This window comes from Anopheles stephensi, chromosome 3 (genome assembly GCF_013141755.1).
Source record: "Anopheles stephensi strain Indian chromosome 3, UCI_ANSTEP_V1.0, whole genome shotgun sequence".
Taxonomy (NCBI): Eukaryota; Metazoa; Arthropoda; class Insecta; order Diptera; family Culicidae; genus Anopheles; species Anopheles stephensi.
In genome coordinates, this window is record NC_050203.1 from 76,406,436 (window position 1) to 76,424,424 (window position 17,989).

At 46.7% G+C, this 17,989-nt stretch overlaps 1 protein-coding gene across 6 annotated transcripts in view; it reads left to right on the forward strand.

Annotated features, from left to right (window-relative positions):
• The first annotated feature begins 321 nt into the window (after positions 1 to 321).
• LOC118510831 (ets DNA-binding protein pokkuri) overlaps positions 322 to 17,989 on the forward strand; it is a 44,078-nt gene continuing 26,410 nt past the window's right edge. For 2 of the 6 annotated variants that reach the window (XM_036053150.1, XM_036053156.1), the window contains exons 1-2: positions 1,950 to 2,367; positions 3,508 to 4,314. The gene's annotated coding sequence lies outside the window, so the exon portion shown is untranslated. Of the gene's footprint in view, positions 927 to 1,949; positions 2,368 to 3,093; positions 3,258 to 3,507; positions 4,315 to 17,989 lie in introns of those variants that run through there. The other 4 variants (XM_036053153.1, XM_036053151.1, XM_036053152.1 and 1 more) reach the window with 4 other exon arrangements.

Genomic DNA, 17,989 nt, shown 5'->3' on the forward strand with positions numbered 1-17,989 from the left:
TTTGAACTCAAATTAAAATCCACATACTCACGTGGATGTTGAAATAATTTGCACCGTAAACGAAAACAAAAAGCTGTCTTGTTATGGAAATCTGGATGCTGTTTTGGAAATCTGGTGGCGTCATGTTTGAAGATTGACAGCTGATATATCTAGGACCTGCGCGTCTAAACAACGCTTAAGAATGGCGGGCACAAAAATTACCCGTGTTCCATCAAAGCACCCATGTGCAGATTGCTGGAAAAGAAGTTTCGTTCGTAGTCGGTTTAGGCTGTTCCTGTGGGCTGGTGTTTCGCTCAAGTTCCTGAGAGTGCTAGTGTAACTTATAGTCAACCAATTTTGCATCGTTCTGTGGTGCAAGTGATCATGTGCGGTCTTGCTGGGCAGCGTGCGCCAAGACTCTTCTGGGCGGTGACGTTGGCATATAAATTCTGCAAAGCCCGCAACGGTTCTTGCGAACCCGGACATAGTAGAGCGGGGCCCTAGTACCGGACGAACCGCACCGACTAGGAACCGCGCTGATCAATCGGTCTATCTCGCCCAGTAGTGGATGGTGTACATGTGTGCGATTTATTTTTAAACACACGGAAACGAACGGCCATTACACTCACTCCGTTAGCGCGGACTCACCTCCTTCCGTTTGTGTCGTCGTGCTGCCCGACGCAACCCCATTCTACTCCGCGCGTCGCATGTCCGCTACCGTACGCTTTTGTTGCTGCTGCTGCTGCTGCTGCTGCTGCTGATTTTATTCCCGCTGTGTCGTTGTCATCTTCGGCTAAGCGTGCGCGACGCGGAAGCAAGAAAATTTCCGGGAAGAAAACGCACTGCGCGCGCGAGACGTTCTAGGCGACGGTGAGATTGATGTGCGTGCTGATCACCCAACCCGGCACATACACAGTCGCGCACAGCCTATAGACACGCGGTTGCAGGTGAGTGGTATGTGTGTGTGTGCGTGTGTAGTTGTCGCTTCCCACTCCTACGTTGCAGTGGCACAAGGTGTAACTTGCACTACTCTCAATAGTTGCTATATCTGTTGAAATATTGAAGGGGCGTTCTGGTGGCCGAGGCGATAACGGCGCCGGTCTTCACACGGCAGGACCCGGGGCTCAAATCCCATCCAGACAGGCTCTCCGTACGCCGGGCTGAACTCCTTGCTACGGGTAAAATCAACTCACAGGTAGACAGAAATGACAGGACAACACTTCTCGAGGTTGTTGAGCCACATAAGGCTCTCTATACTCACCATCACAGCAGTAACTATCATTGATCACCTTTGCAATCAATGTTCCGACACCTGTCATCCAGCTTGCACGTGTACGAAAAATGTATTATATATCTAAGACTAAGAGGATCTTATGGCACATAGTTGATATCCCTGGTTGGATAGCATTGAGTTGAGCATCAGACCAATGATTTGATTGGAATTCCTTATTTCATTTCGACCACTAGGCAACAGTCCCAGCTGGGCTGAAGCAGCATCAAGAACAGCCCGAGATTTCAAACAAGATTTTATACACCTTGACAATGGTCACTATTACCTTGAGGTGGACAACAATTAAAATGACCGTATTAAGATTCAGATGATATGGTAATTGCGATTACCAATGTACCGAAATTTTTGTTAAAATTGAGCCTCCTGCATTAAACTAAAGTTACAGCTCCCGCAGTACATAAATGCGTTCGCCTCACTGTACGCCGTTCACTGTTTACATTCTCTCTCTCTCCCTGCTCACTGCAACCTGTCGCGCTCTCTCCCTAGTGAAAGAGCGAGAGAGAGAGATAGTGAGCTCAAAACGTGTGCGTTTCGATTCGTACGCCCGTTCAGTGTATGAGCGTGAGCGCAACAGCCGCCGATGCGGAAGAAACTATGAGAGAGAGAAGGACAGCGAGCCCGAAACACCGCATGTTTTTCACTTGCCGTTGTACGATGGTGAGGAATCTCTCTCTCGCTCGCAAAAACGCAACAGCGGTCGAGAAATACGGTTGTGGAACGGTTGGGCCCGACTGCTTGGTTCGCGTCGTGTTTAATTTTTACGCGGCGAACGAGGCGAACGGAGCGTTTTATTCTTTGGCTGCTGGCTGTGAGAAAAACACGCGCCAAACCCCCGGATTTCTAACACAAACCTGGACCTGGGTTTCGTAGTTTCGTCGAAGTAAAACAAACAACATACAAACAGCGCACAGTGTAGTAACCATCATTTACACGCCTTTGCCGGCCCGCGAGTGTGTGTATCAAGCAGAGCTTTTGTGTTTTATCTTTTTGGCAAATCCCACCCAAAGTGTTTGGTACTTTTATTACGCGAGTTTGGTTGAAACAATGTAAAGTGCACGGAAGGAAGAAAAAACACGGAAACAAGGAGCAATATTAAAGTGAGTGTCACCGCGTATCTGTGTGTTTGTGTGTGTAAACTGGAAGACAAGTTTTGGCAGGAAGTCTCACCGAACGCCAAACGCAGAATATAGTTCCGCCGTGTTGACGGATTGGTGAAGCAGAAAAAAGCACACAAAAAAGGAGCATACAAGCGAAAAAAAAAACGAAGAAAAAATAAATCTCGCACAGAAATAATCCTCCATAAACCGGTTTTAAAAACGCGATACGCGATCGTAGTGTGGTCGTGTGGTGGTGGTGTGGTTCCGCCGTGGACACACAGGAGTAGCGAGAATGTGTGAGCGGGGTATGCAGTGTCCGACAAGAGCACAACCCGGAAAACGGCCGCACCGTGTGTAGCGAGCGTGTGTGTGTGTGAGCGGCGGTTTTGATCGGTGTGTGACGCACACGGAAGGAAATGTTTGCCGGTGTCAAGTGTCAGCCTGCCGACCGGGCCGCGGCCATCATCATCTCGTGCGCGGTTGTGTTGTGTTGAAGCGATGCGCTAAAAAAGATCACACGATCACACACCAGCAAACAAGAAGACAAGATCGCCTCCACAGAAAGCTTCTCCCGGGCCAGTAGTAGTAGTAGTAATAGTAGAAAGAAACTGTCATCATGAAGAGTTGGAGCGAACACGGAAGAACATAACAGGAAAAAGGGCATCTTCCGTTCTGATAAGCTTCGGTTGCCCTCAGTGTGTGCGTATGTCCTGTAGCTGTATGTAGAGCTGTGTGTACTACTGCCGGAAGAATAGTAGTAGGCCGAGTGTGCTTGTGTTTTTACGAATCTCCAAGCAAGCGAGAGCGAGAGAGAAAGAGATAAAAAACCGCATTTTTGCAAAAGGATATTCCTCATCCGGTTGACAAACCGGGCAATTCGTTCGATCGTAGTAAGCAAGTGTTTATTGTGCTGCTGTGTTGCTCTGTGTGTGTGTGTCAAAGCTAGTGTGAACCCGGAAAAGCGAAAGGCGGCTTCTTTAGTGAACACTGATCCACACTTTGAAGCACCGGAAACACTGCTGCTTCTGTGTGCTTCTCTTGACACACATACGGCAGTACACATACTCACAGAAAATACACAAACACACATAAGCAGCAGCCAGCAGCACCATTACAATGCGTTCCATTTCTTTTTTACAGTGACCATCTCAATCATTATCACCGTGCGTGCGTGTGAATGTATGCGACTCATGTAGCGTGTGTTGGTGTGCCGCCTCACCGTTCGTTGTTCGTGTCTGGTGGTAGTAGAAGTAGTAGTAGGCCGCGACCGCGTTGTTCCGTTTCCGTTGTACTACACAGCAGCGAGCGATTTTCCGGGCTCGGGGTTTTTTCCCTCCCATCCGGCAAATAGTGTGAAAACAGGCGAAGAAAGAAGAGGAAAGATACAAGTGTGGTGCTAATGCATGTGTGCAGTGTTATCAAGCTGATAATAGGAAAAGGAAAGAAAAGCGAGCGAGTGAAAGAAAAATAGTTAAGCTAACCAGCTGATGATGACCACCAGCGCGCTTGAAGTGTAATTTCGGGGTGCGTTTTGTGTTGTGATTTTTCCGCGAGTGATTTTTCGCCACCCCCGAGAGCCGAGTTTTCCCGCGCTTTTGTTGTGCCAACAAATTGTAGCAACGTGTGTGTGTGCCGTGTTTGCGTGAAAGAAAATCGCGGGATAGAATCGGGCGAATTCTGCGCGCAGTCGTCATCGCCAATAGCAACGATCATCATCACCAGAGCCAGGCCAGAGCAAAGAAAGGAAAAAAACACACACCAACGCGGTAAAGAAAAAGGCCAACTCGGAAAGGACTTTCGCCACCCGGAAGTGAGCGGTTGAGTGAGAAAAAGCACACGCGAGAGAAAGAGCGTGCTAAAAGACAGGAGTATCCGTAACAGTAAGGAGAGAACCAGAATTTACAAGCAACAAGTTGGACAACAGCAACACCGGAAGAAAAGCACTTGGTAAGTTGGTTTGGTTATTTTAAACCTCCGATTTTGTTTCTCTTGCATTGTAGTGGGCACCAAAATTCACACTTGACACTTGACGGCGTTAAGCAATTATCACCCGAAACTAATGATAAAGAGGGACCGTCGCCTTTACATGGTCCACAAAATGATGCGGGAAAACTCTTCCGATCAGAGCTCTACATGAGGCTCAAAAGCGGCTGAGAAGTAGAAGATGCTGTGTTGCGTTAATTGGTACCGGCAACCGGCGAGAAAAGGATTCTTCACATAACCGCGACCACCACCACGATGCCAAGCTCAACGCCAGTGGGACAAAACTCTTTTTCAATGGGCCTACACTGCTCCAAAGCGGAGGGAAAAGGACCAGCACCAGCGTAAATTTGAATAATAAATTATGATTGATGAGATTGAGCTCACAGTCAACAACAACTACACGAGGCGGCTGCCAGTTGCGGTCCCCCCCATGCCGGAACCGCATGGTCCTCTTTAGGTCGAACATTGGAAATGAAACCCGTTGAAGAGGAGGGAGTAAGAGGCTTTCGGCTTTTTATGTCGGCTACATGTGGACGAGAAGAAATGGTCGTTGCTTTTTTTTTGTTGATGCTGAGAGACTTTAACGGGAAGAAAAAACACTGGCTTGGGAGCAATCTTTTGACTGTCAATTGGTGTTGGACATTAGAACGAAAGTAAAGTCTACGATCGCTTCAACGTCGTCGTCGATGAAACAGCATAAGCCCATTTTGGCAAACTGTCTGTCTCTGTCCCGTGATGACTGATGACAGAACAATAGTCATCTGGTCTTCCCAAAGAGGGGGGGGGGGGGGGGGGGGGGCTAGGAAGGGGGTTTGGGTGGGAGATGAACAGGGAGAATCACATTTTTGGGACAGTTTGGGGTGCCATTCAACCATTTCCACAACATCCGGGTCGAATGGCTAAGAAACAAAATCCTGATGAAGATGATGATATTGGTCTTCTAAGACGCATTAGGCTGTGGTCTAGCATATTTTGCATTCAGTCGTAAAACAGTTTTTTTTTTAATTTTATTAGTAAATTTTTTTTTTTGCCTAATTTATTATTTACAAAATCTCAAAATAAGAAAGTGAAAAATTGATACAAAAATTACCTCTATATTGCATTATAAAAGCATTCCATTTTCAATCTTTGTAAATTCAGAATGGATCACGTTCCCATAATCTTCAATAAAGCATAACTAAATAAAAATGGCTGCTAACTTTTACTCAAAAAACGGAGTTAAATTATGATCATCTAGACTCACATTCTACGATCTACGAACGATCGTTCAACAAAAGAGTTGCTATTGTTGAAATTTTCTTAAATTTCTTTACTGCCTTAGAAATATGATTCGCTCGGTAAATAAAGAATATTAAATTTAACATGAGATTTAAATAAATTATCTGTTATGTAGTCAATATAATCGTTGCCATAGACCACAGCCTAAGCGATCGTTTTAAGCTTCCTATTGGGCTCTGGCATTTTAAAGAATATATTTTTTTATTACTCTAAAATCTATAACAAATCTGCCGCTGCCTTACTGAGAGACCACGTTCTGCTCAAGAATACCCCCTTCCCGGTACACCACACATACACACCCAATTAAATCGTCTCCCAGACGAACATTCCATTCGACCCTTCCATTCGCCGGGCCAATAAAAAGCAGCACACTGAAGCATCTAGTGCGTTACACATTTGTTGCACACTTTGCACACATGTGTGTGTGTGTGTTTTTTTTTAACGTTGCAAATGCAATCTACCAAACGCACACGCAAAGAAGCAGCAGCACCAAACCCGCGGTACACTCTCGCTCTGGACGGAAGAATAAACAGTCCCCGTCTTTTCTGCGCTGTTGTTGTACTTGCTTGGTGGCTACCACCATTTCTCGGAAGGAATCCACCTCCAAACTTCTCCAAATCCCACCACCCCCATGCTTCCTGTTTCCGATTTGCATATGCGTGTGTGTGTGTGTGTGTGTGTGTGTGTGTGTGTGTGTGTGTGTGTGTGTGTGTGTGTGTGTGTGTGTGTGTGTGTGTGTGTGTGTGTGTGTGTGTGTGTGTGTGTGGCCATTTCTTCCCGTTTGTTGGTGTTTGCCTTCTCCGTTGCGCGCGGTCCCTCAATGCACAATGCACAATTGCTTTGGTTTTGTGGACGACGGTGGTCGTTTTTCCCGTTTCCGTCCAATGACCGTTGTGCTGTTCCGTTTCGCGTAGCGTTGCGGAAACTAAGCTCCCTTCCCCCCTGGGGGGGAGGTTGGTTGGTGGCCGGTTGGTGGTGAACTAGCCCTTTTGGCTGCCCAGTGCATGGGGGCGAAAACCTAGCAGAAGAGGAGGAGCTTATTTTGCTTTTAATGCAGTTTTTTTCTCCATGCTACGCCTTCCTTCCCTATGCGCAACCGTCTTGCAACAGGCTTGCAACTGTTGGTTCGCGTAAAAAGTGACCGTTTGTGTGCGAGTTCGCGTTTTCTAACTGTGCTGATGGCACGCGAGAGGGGGGAAGAAAAGCTTTACTTTTATTTGTTGTGTCCGCTCAAGCATTATTTTTGTGCCGTCGTCCGCACAGTAGCAGCAGCAGCGGAGGGAAGCGTGTTACAGGTTGGGGATGTAGCGAAGGAAGACTCTTATGCTGCGTGCACTATTTTTGTTTGGCTTCGTGGCATATCCATGTGCGTGTGTCGTAGTGTGTCCAGTTCGCTGGAAATTGTAGAAGAAATGGGACGTGAAAGTTGAGTAATTTCCTAGAACCGTTCGGGTCCGGTCTGTGGATCGATCCTTGATGCGGCAACAGCAGGTAGTCAGATTTCTGCTTCCTGGTCGTCTGTTTAACACTGGTTTACCAATAGAAGAAAAATTAACATAAGAATCGCATCTCAAGAAGAGATGTCATTAAAACCCTCCAAAGAAAAAAAGAAAACCCTTGAAAAGGGACGATCCCGAAGCAACAAGTGCATTACTACTTGATGAATGTCTCCGAAAACAAAGCAGGAAACCATTGAGCTGTACATTTTGCCTCTTCGGTTGCAATTTCTCTAGATCTCGCCATCTTCAGAATATCTCGGAGGACCTGGTAAGGCCCTCTGATCCTTAGCATCAGTAATATTCAATATGGGTAGAGATATCCTTGTTACCAACCACTTTTACACACACCTGTAACGACCAGTTTTCTCGAGTGTCAATATCGGATTCCTTGGTGCGCCTCTCTTAAGTCCTTGTGCTGGGGTGCGGCTTTACTACCCTTGCCCAATTTCCCTATTCCCAGTGCAATTGTTTTTATGGGCTAGTTGGACACACTCGAACACCTTTCGACGCTCGACGAGAAGAAGGTACACGGGTTTTTGGCTCTGCTCGAATTTGGTTCCTCTCAAGTGGTGTTGCGGGCTACTGCCGCTACCTCGCTATTGAGGGGGGGATCGTTAAATGGCAGGGCGACAGGTAATAGAATATCGGAACGCCGCAAAATCGGAAAGACAAAATTAACACCCAGAAACCAGAATTAGCCGGAAAGTGGAAGAAGCGGTACGATCCTGCAGCTAAGCATGCAGAAGGTTCCCATCCCATGTGTGAAAGATTTTGAAGAAGCATTTTAATCGTTTTACGACCGAATGTGCACCGATTGCTTACCTGGATCAGAGTCTCTCGAGTGTGGGTGTAAAACCTTGATCGATCATGATGATCCGTTTCGGAGGGAGGTACCTTAGACATCTCCTAAGGTCCTAAGGCAACACATGCTTGGAAGGAGCTCATAGCTTTTGAACAGCGCGCTCTTACCCTTATTCCCTCGAGGTATGAGTGAGCCCTTGCCGAAATTAATTATTTTTAGCACTGCCCAAAAACCTTCAAGTCTGGGCGAGAAGAATGCTTCCTGCAACAACAGTGCGCATCACAGATGGTTGACAGTAGGGCGCGCGCGTGTGTCGAGGAAATCCCTCGAGTCGCCGAACAAGTGCAGTTTTTGGTGCGGCAGTAGTAGGGCGCGGGATGCACCTGATCATCCGACGTACGGTTCCGTTTGTTCCGCTTCCGCGTGAGCTAAGAATTAGGGGACGCAGAAATCGGAACAGATTTGCCGGCAATAGAATATGAATTACATGCGGTGTGGTTGTGTAACAGGGGGCGCCTGTGTGAAGCATACATTTTTCATCCCCCTAGAAATATGTGTTGGGAGAAGCGAAGAAGGGTAGGTTTATGTTTTCTCACCCCTCGTTTCGATTAGCGTTCAAAGGGAAGAAGCAGGGCACGAACGCCCGGAACCGGAAGGACGACACTTTAGGGAGTGGGACGAAAAAAAAAGTGCTGCACAAATGTTACGCCAGACGCCAGAGATATTGAGAGAATAAAGGGGTCCGACACCCCTGTTTTGGAAGGCGTGTGACACAATTATATTCTTCCACGAGCAGAAAAACCTCCTAGGCCAATCATAATAATAGCGAAGCGTGTGTCCTTTCCATGACGACACTTGTCCCTTCGGTGTTGCGATTCAATAAATCGGAACTGCAGAAATGTAACTTTTGCCATGCACTTGCCCTTTTATGTGCTCTGCATGTCCCTATCCGAGAGGGGTTGGAAGTTATCTTAAGGGGCAGGCGCAAGACTTCCCGCGATCAACCGGACAAACATATTCCTGATGGGTGTGCATTATTTATTGGTTCGCCGAAATTATTCGGAACACATGTGAACAATTGTTCCGATGAAAAGAAAATTCCCTTCTGACCGCGAGACAGGGCGAGAACATCCCCGGGAACTCAAGGGAGGGAAGGAGATCTTCTTTGTCTAACTGTTGATTACCACAGGGCGTTAGATTATATCGCAATCGGGCTCAAAACTACCGAGCTATATTGAAATCACTCTTCACTTTTTTTTAAGAATTATACTTTCCACAAGAGCAAAACCTGATGATCCTTAGGATTCTGCCGTCACTTCTCGGAAAGCATAGACCGTCGGTAAAGTTGGTTAAAAAAAAGGCGAAACTGCAAGCTCTCTGCATACAGCCCGAGTTAAGCAAACTCATGGTCGTTCCGGGAATAGTTCTCCGAAACGAAACATTTCCTTCGAAAAAGTGCTTCGTAGAAAACGAGGTCGCAAATGCAACGTCGAGGTGAAGGAAGGTCAAGAAAAGCACCGAAAATGCACTATTGAAAAAAAGGGACCGTATCCAAACAACACCAGCGAAAGAATCTCATGTCATGTCCTTTGGCTTTTGAAAAAAGGAAAATGGGCACACACAGCGAGACAGAGCATGATCTTCCTGATTCACGCACAAACAAAAGCGAAGTCAAATTCGTTGAATTATCCTTCAGCATCGAGAGTGTATCCTGCTTGCTGACACACGATACCAACGAAGAATCTTGGACAGCAAGGCAAAATGTTGACGTGTTAAGGGCGAGCGGGATAGAGGAGGTACCTGATGCGCGCACAGCCCAAGTTGATGATTGTCCGAAATTCCACGCACCCAACACCAACGCAACCACTCGACGGGTGTCCATCCGGTTCACCGACAGACACCAGGGAGGCACTCCAAGCTTTTAAGGCTGTTCGTTTTTTTTTTTTGTTGGGATAAATAAAACTTCCTTTGTTTGCGCGCCTATGGTCAGGGAGAAATATGGGAGTCCCTGTGGCGTCAGAAACAATTATCCAGCAATGGAGAGAGAGAGAGAGAGAGAGTGAGTAAAATAAGCTGATGCTGCGTTTTCACCTGTGGGAGAAAAATCAGGCGTTAAAAATATTTAAGCAATAGCAAACATGAAAGACACCCTCAATGTGATACGGATGTCACTTGTGACATCTATTCATCCAGGATCTCCTCCGTCTGAAGCTACGGAGAGTATAAAATTCTTGGTAAAAGTAAAATCTTTATGCGTTTCCCCACCCAGAGTAGAGAATGTTGACCTTCAAGTTGAAGCGTTATGTACAACCCGACTTCATCTCTGGTCTAGCGTTGTCGAGTTCTCCAGATTCTAAAACCACGGCGTACTCTCGATCACTTAAACCTAACCTCAAACCCTGCAAGATATCACGAGGAAGAATAGGAAGAATCTGTCATAAATCAGTGCTTCCAGTCGCGCACCACTCGCCCCGGCCGGACTCTCCGGTATTGTGGAAGCTGTAACCGGGCGACGGCTGCCCATCCTGAGGTGAGGGCGCGCTAGTTCCCTAATCTAGTGTCCGGATCTCTCTGGACGAATCTTTCCAACGAAAATGGTGGACGATGATGATGTGGTCGGTCAACCACCGAAAGTTGGTTTCAACTTATGTTGCGAAGAGCTGGAAATGGAAAAGAATCTTACGGGCCCAGGCAGACCCATAATAGGTGAAAAGGTTCATTAGACGTAGAAGACGAATTACGACCTATAAGCGCTCGCGTCGCTGTTGAGCCTTCGCAGGAGGGGGGGGGGGGGGGGGGGGCGTCCGGATCTGAAAGACGAACTCGTTGAACCTGCCAGAATGGTGATGACCATTAGAAGATTTCTATTCTACGCTCGTTATGGTATATCTCCCTTGCCCGCGTGTTCCTTAGGTGGCACTTCGCCTTTTTTTTTGTACTTCCTTTCAAAGCTGACGTTGGTTGTTTTTTTTTTGGGAGGGTCGTGAAGAAGGTTAGTGCTTTGGGAAGGAAAGATCATCACTTTGAAGATCTCCCTTTTGTCCATCTATCAGGCGTGTCGCGCATAGGAGCAGCGTGCAACACATGTGGAGAGCGTACTGTACGTCTCTTGACGATCTTGATCTCCACATTGCACTGTCACAAGTGTCTCCTGCTGCGTTTCTCGTTCGGCTATGTATTCTCGACTCATCTTGTTTGCTCGTCGCAAGCGGATCAGCCTAGTGGAGGTGAGAATTATTTTTCCTGTGGCGGTTCTCGTCACGTAAACTAGCTGTGCCGAGAAATGTCACCATCCCGAACAAAATGGTACGAGTTTTGAACTCTTTGGCGTTTTTGAATACGAAATGGGACGCTCAGAAGGGGGCGAGGAACCTCGGTGGTGTTGCGTGAAGCGGCAGCATCCCAACTCCGTCTACAACTTCTCCCCCCACATCACAAGATCTCCTGCTGGGAGCGATTTTTACCTTTTTTTTGCTCCTACTTCTTCTCATCCGCGGGTGCTTAGACGGGGGGAAAAAAAGAGCTAGAAGGTGCGTAGCGAAAGATCCCAAAAAAGGAGAATAGAAGAAGCCACCGAAACGACCTAAGCGCAAGTTCGCTTGCCTGCTAGACACACGAAAACACGGAGGACCCCGGAGCAGGTCTGCGCGCACACAGCCTCCAGGCTTCCTCCCAGAGTCTCCTGGTCCGTGAGGTCTCTCCGGGGAAACGTTGATGCTGCGCGGCCTAGATGAAGGCCGAAGAAGATTATCACACGGTTGTGGAGAGAGAGAGAGAGAGAGGGGGAGAGGGAGAGGAAGAGCGAGAAAACCCGAAGGAGATGGGTCAAAAGACTTACGGGGAAAGATTTTACGAGCGCGTGTATTTTTTTCTCTCTCTCGTTTCCTTTCTTTCCTTCAGTTGTTTTGTTTTTTTTCCCATTTTCTTCATCTTTATGTTTTCAAAAACGTATAAATCGGTTCTCTTTTGCTCCTTTTATCTTTTCCTTTTCTTTTCTTCTTTTTTCGTTTTTCCTTTTTTTTCTCCTTTCGTTTTATCTTCTCTTTCTCTCACTTCTTCCTTATTGCATTACTCTCAGCTTCTTTGTGTTGTGTTATGCTTTAGTTCTTCCTTTTGCTTTTCGTTTTCTGTTTTTCGCCTGTTTTCTTCGCTTGTTCTTTTTCGCTTTTCTGTTTTGTTCCGCTTTGGGGGTCTTCTTTCGCGGGGTCGGCGGCATTTCCTTTCCGTCCGTGATTGTTGTTATTATTGTTCGTTTTTCTTCTTCGTTTTTCCCATTTTATACGCACATACACGCAACCGTACACACACAGACACAGACATTAAGAACGATGAGGGCCAATTTTTTGGTTTCCTTTTTTTTTCTTCTTCTTTTCGTCCACCGCCTTCTCTATCGCTTCTTGCTGCGCTTTCTTCCTGTGATTGCTGGTGGTGCGCATTTCTTTCGCTCCATTTCTTTCGTTCTCTCACTCGTTTTTTTGCTTGAGGGGGCAACGAGAAGAGTTTTCCTTTCCCAGCTACCCCCACGTTCGTCTCCAAGTGTCCGAATGGTCTTTCCAGGTTTTCCAATCGTCCAGCAGCAAGAAGAAAAAGGTCCCAGAGCCCAGAGTGTGTGTTTACGTTCGTTCTTTCTACCCTTGTTGTAGTCTTTCAATTCTCGTGCACGCAGGTTGGTGTGCACGCAGGAGATGAGTTCCACCACTATGAAGCCGAGGGCACCAGGAAATGATTACCGCCACCATCAGCACCATCTTCTCCGAACGCATTCCAATATGTCGGGGGGGAGGAAGATGAGATCGTTACGGTCCATTTTGTTTGTTGGAGTCTCTGTCTCTGCCCATTCTCTGGTTCCTTCAGCATCTTTCACCCCGGAATTTCTTCCGCCCCCATCACCTACCCCTGCCTGCGGATGTCTCCTTCTCGGTCAGCCGATTGATTTTGCCATCGAGCATCGGTTTGCCCCTCGAGAGGGCGCTCTGTGGCTTGTCCGGGGATGTTGGATCGCGTGTTTCCATTTCCATGCCTCTCTTCACTATGATTGATCTTTTCTTTTTGCTTCTTCCTTCCCTCTTGTCTCCTTGCTTCTTTGGCCCGTTCCCTGGGACGACTGGGAGGTGAAGAAGTGGAGATGGAAGAGATGGTAGGTAAAAGGATCGTAAAAAGGCACACACCACACCTTCATCATCCAGCTTTTGTTTTGGGGAGAAAAGGCTAATCGGGAGAACACGGTATTTCGTGGTGGAAAAGATTCTCAACGCGTAAAGTGTAGCCTGTTTTTTTTTTGGAGGAAAATTGAGGTTGCTGCCGCTTCCAGCGGATAATTTCTCTACTCCCTTTTGCTAGATCTCCACCAGGAGAAAGGTCCGATGGGATAGAGAGCTGTGGAGCCTGGCCCAGGTTCGTTCTGGCACTTCGTCTGCCCGTGCATCTTCTAATCGTTCCCTCCGGATACACCATCCCAACATCCGGGAGCTTTTTTCGGAGGTGAAGGAAAGAGTTTAAAATTTCGAGATAATTTTAATTGGTTTCAAATCGCCTTCTTTCCTCCCCCGAAGGGATTTTAGGTGTGCCTAGGGAGAAGAGAGCACATCATTTGTTGGTGGTGGAGCAGCACGAGGACACAGCGACACAACGGATTTGGGGAGGAGGAGATAATCCTGAAAGATGAAATTCCTGGCGCTGGTGTGTTATTTCTTCTCATTACTTTGGCAAAAAACCAGCAGAACGTACCCTCGCTCGTTATATAGGTGGAAGGGCCGAGGCTTCAATATTTTTCGGGATGATGTTCATCTTTCCAACCTCCTGCTTTACCGCCCAACAGGGAACAGAAATCTATGTTTTAAGTCATCGCCTTCTTATTGTGCGTTTCCCTTCCAACTATGAGCTCCAGAGCTCTGAAGGGGGAGCGCCATTCGCTTTGCTTTAGCAATCTGCGCCTCTGTTCTAATGAACGATCGTTTCGCGGCTGATCGAGAGCCATTTCTCTTCTTTCTGCGTTGTGGTTTGCTTTCATTCCTTTTTTTTTGCTTCCCAGCTTCCGAGGCCCGCAGTTACGGCTGCTGATGACCTTTTGAACGTGTCTAATCGGCGGCTATACATTTATTTTCTTCTCTAAACCCATTTCCTCTTTTTGCTCTTGAGCCGTTTTGCTTGTTGCTGGCCATTCCTGGCTTGGAACTGCGTTGCTCTCTCTAATAAGCGCTGGAAAACCCGCATAATTGATTTGCGCCTTTTCATCGAACCTCTTTGCGCATGTTATTCTTGCATTTTAAATTCTTGTCTTAGCCAATCGATTAAATGCACACATAGAAAGCATAAAGAAAAATCGTTTTACAAGACGGTTTTCTTACTAAGTGTGTGTGTGTGCTTTTAACCTGCCCAAGGTGGGCAAGGTTCACTGCCCTCACAGCCCTATTCCCTATTTCAGTACTGCTTCAGCTGCGCATAGGATTAAGAGTGTTGGAGTAGAAGAAAATATTGGGTGGAATGGGAAAAACGGGACGGTTGGTGCACAATCAGCAGGATTGAGCATAATAAAAGCTGGTCGTAATACGTTAACATATAGACCCACAAATCTATCTAAAAACGGGTCTCAATTTACGCACACACACACAAGTGCAGCAAGGCAGCAGGAATTGCAAAACAAAAAAAGGAAAACGGCGAAAAACCTTTTGATCGAGTACGCTCGCTCGTGCTAGCTACTGCATTGCAACCCGAAAAGTGCATCGTTCACCGTTTTTCCGACTTCCCATCAAACAGCTTTTACATGTTTGCACGTGTGTGTGTGTGCTTTTGAGGGTGCCGGGGACCTCGACGCCGGAAACATTTGTTTTTGTATCGCGTTCAACCCTCCCTCCCCCAAAAGCACAGGGTGAGTGTGTGGCGCACGCACGCTATGTACTCGCAATTAATAAAATTACAACAATTTCGCTGATTTTGCAACAAGACTAACAAGAAACCCCCCGAAAAATAGGGTTGAAAAAAAAGAAAGGCCGACCGGCAGCAGGCGCTACACAACAATTTGTTTGTGGAGTATGGAAAATGGGTCCCCGGCCTTCGCTCCACCCTCTTCCCCATGGGATCTATTTTTTGGAGAGCCACATATTAGGAACGGGGGAATCAATGCAACCGGGGGTGAGGGTATTCTCGGATGCAACCAATGCATCAAAAATACACAGCAGCAGAGTGGGAAATCATCAGGGTGTGCAATCGTTCAATTTTGGTTGCAGGCATATTCGGTGTAGCAGCAACACGCGCTAGCGGACAAACATCATCATCATCATCATCATCCCTTTCGCGAGAAGCCAACACCAATTTTCAATCCAATACTGGAGGTCCGGTCGGGAACTCGTTTTTATTTTATTTTGGATGGTGTGTCTGTGTGTGCATTGCAGTAAAAGTGTATTTTATTACACTAGCATGCAAAAATCATATCTTTTAGCGCATTTATGGTTAGGTTCAAAATTATAGCAGTTTGTGCTGGACCCAAGCAAGTTGAATTAATGTCCAGAAATCTCGTACAGAAATCGCGAAAATCGAGGACCAAACCAAAGGAATTGTGATCGTGACTCGGATTGATCTTCGGATTTCGGATTTGGTTATTGCAGTCTGTCTAAATAGGAGTCCGGATGAGTATCAAGTAATGTATCCTTGATGAGTCGAGAAATCCTTACTTTCGAGAGGTATCCTAGAAGGCCTGTTAGAAGACTCCCAAAAGGAAATAATTAATAGTGAAGTCTCCTGGTCCACAGGTATCCAAACTACTAATCAAGTGAGGAGTTCCCTTCGATCAGAATTTCTGTACTCACTAGCCCATGGATACCAAGGAGCTACGAGTTATCGCTGCTACTACTTTGCACACAACTGTACTTCTACATGAACTGTTGTTTTTTTCTTCCTCCCCTGGTGTCCATACTGAGCCACCATTATTTTGGCAACCATTGGTGGAAGAAGCATGGCAGCATATTTGTTTACGCAGCTGCAATATGATGGAAATGGTGGCGCGCGTTGATGGATAAACAACAACACAGCAACGCACCGACCTTCAACTTTTGCAACCAAAAACCTACCTTCCTGAATGATCCGGAATCTAAACATGAGGTTAGGTTGGGCGCAGGTCTTCTAAAACAGTTGGTTTGGTCGCAACCAAGATCCTGTTCTCGATTGTATACAATCAGCTGTTTTATTAAGTTGTTTTGTGTCACAGGAAGGGGCGGTGGAAAGAGTTGTGGTGAGGAGGCCGCACAGATGATCCTCAGGGGTGAAAGTTGCTGATAAGGGTGAAATCGTCTCCGAGCAACGGGCGCAGGCAGGCGCCATCTTCCCAAAGGCTAATGGTCAAAGTTCGTGTAATCTTGTGATGGGGAAGTCTTTTTTTGCTACAATAATATTCTTCCCTCTTCTTCCTGTCAGAAGTTCCACCAACTCTTCCAGAAATTCTGGACCAACCGACCGGTGTTTGCGTGTGCCCGGTTATTACAGTCAGTGTTTGTATGTTCTTATCAGCCCGTCTCAGGGTTTAACATTCGAGTATGCGCTTTCTTACTCTACTGTTCTTAGTTAATCAGTTTAAAGTACTTAATCGGACACACATACAAGGAGAAGGACGTTCTTCTTGAAGTGTAAACTTGAGTATAAACTAGGGAGTGCATAGAGGAGGGTCCCTTAAACATCTCCTCCACACCCCAATCAACCGATCCGAACCGATTAAGGCTAAGACGGTCCCGATAAAGTGAGTAATTTCTAATCCCACATCCCTGCAGCAGAGTATGTGTGTCTGGTCCTCCTCCCTGTGAACGGTTTTTAATCCGCCGCGCGTTGCGCGCGTCACTCTTAAACCCCGCGCCAACACACCTCCCAAACACTGCGCCGCTGCATTGCTTCGACGATAGGGAAGGCCGCGACACACCACGAACACCGGAAGCATCAAGATTACGTGTGCGTGGTACTGTTTCTTTTTCGAGCTCCGGCGGCGGCTTCTTATTACGGTGGTGGTTGCGAATCACCCAACCCCCACCCCAACAACATACCACCCACCTGTTGGGTTGGCGCACACCGACGTGTGTGTGTGTGTGCTTTTTACGTTCCGTTATCTCTTTCCTCGCGGAAACCGGGGTCTTATTTTTCGCTCTGTTCCTATTGTTGTGTGTGAGGGGGGGGTTTGCTGCGTCTCTTTGTTACAGCAATTGGGCGTTGCAGCAGAAAGGGGTGCATAGAAGGTGTGTGTGTGTGCAAGGAGGGGTGGTCGCGCGCGTCCAAGCTCTCTGATAAGAAAAACCAGCGTACTCATGTCACACCGGACGCGCGGGACCTATAATATGTCTTTTGCTTGGTTTATTATTTTTTTATGATTCTTGCAATTATTTTATCAGTCACGATGATGGCTACTACACTCAGAGGCTCGCGCCTACTCCTTACCCAACTCTGGGTTTTTTGCAGTTCTTTAGAAGATTCGGAGAAATCCAAAATAATTCCTAAGAAGAATATGCATCCAAAGTACATGAATATGGTGAGATCTCCTCTTCTCTGAATAGCTCGCCATGCAGCAAATATTGTTCCTATTTGTATCACAAGACAGCTGCTACTCCTCTACAAGAAGAAGGCATTATCTTTCTAAAACCTAGAGACTGCTGCATAATCGATCATATAATGTCCCATTCTTCAATCTCCGGTGCGGAGAGAGAGAAGATAACGAAACAAATGAACCATTTTGACTGTGGTTCGATGATGATAATATGAATAGAGGAAGTAATTAATCGCCCCCGATCAAGAGAAAACAGGATGGAGAGTAAAGAGTTGTTTCACTCAAGGTCTAGAGGAACGTGCGCTTCAGGGATAAGTTTTTTGCGTCTGTATCCACGTAGTTGCTCATGGTGAGATTTTAATCCAAAACCGGGCGTGCTGCAGAGTTGTACCTTACCAATGGAGCCATTAATGCCACCGGCGAGTGTTACGTTAAATGTTCTTCAGGTAATACATGGTTAAGATATCGTTATTTGCTACCACATTCTTCCCGGTTTCTTCTCCTTAGAAACGGTGAAAGGTTACTGACTTTTCAAGGCGA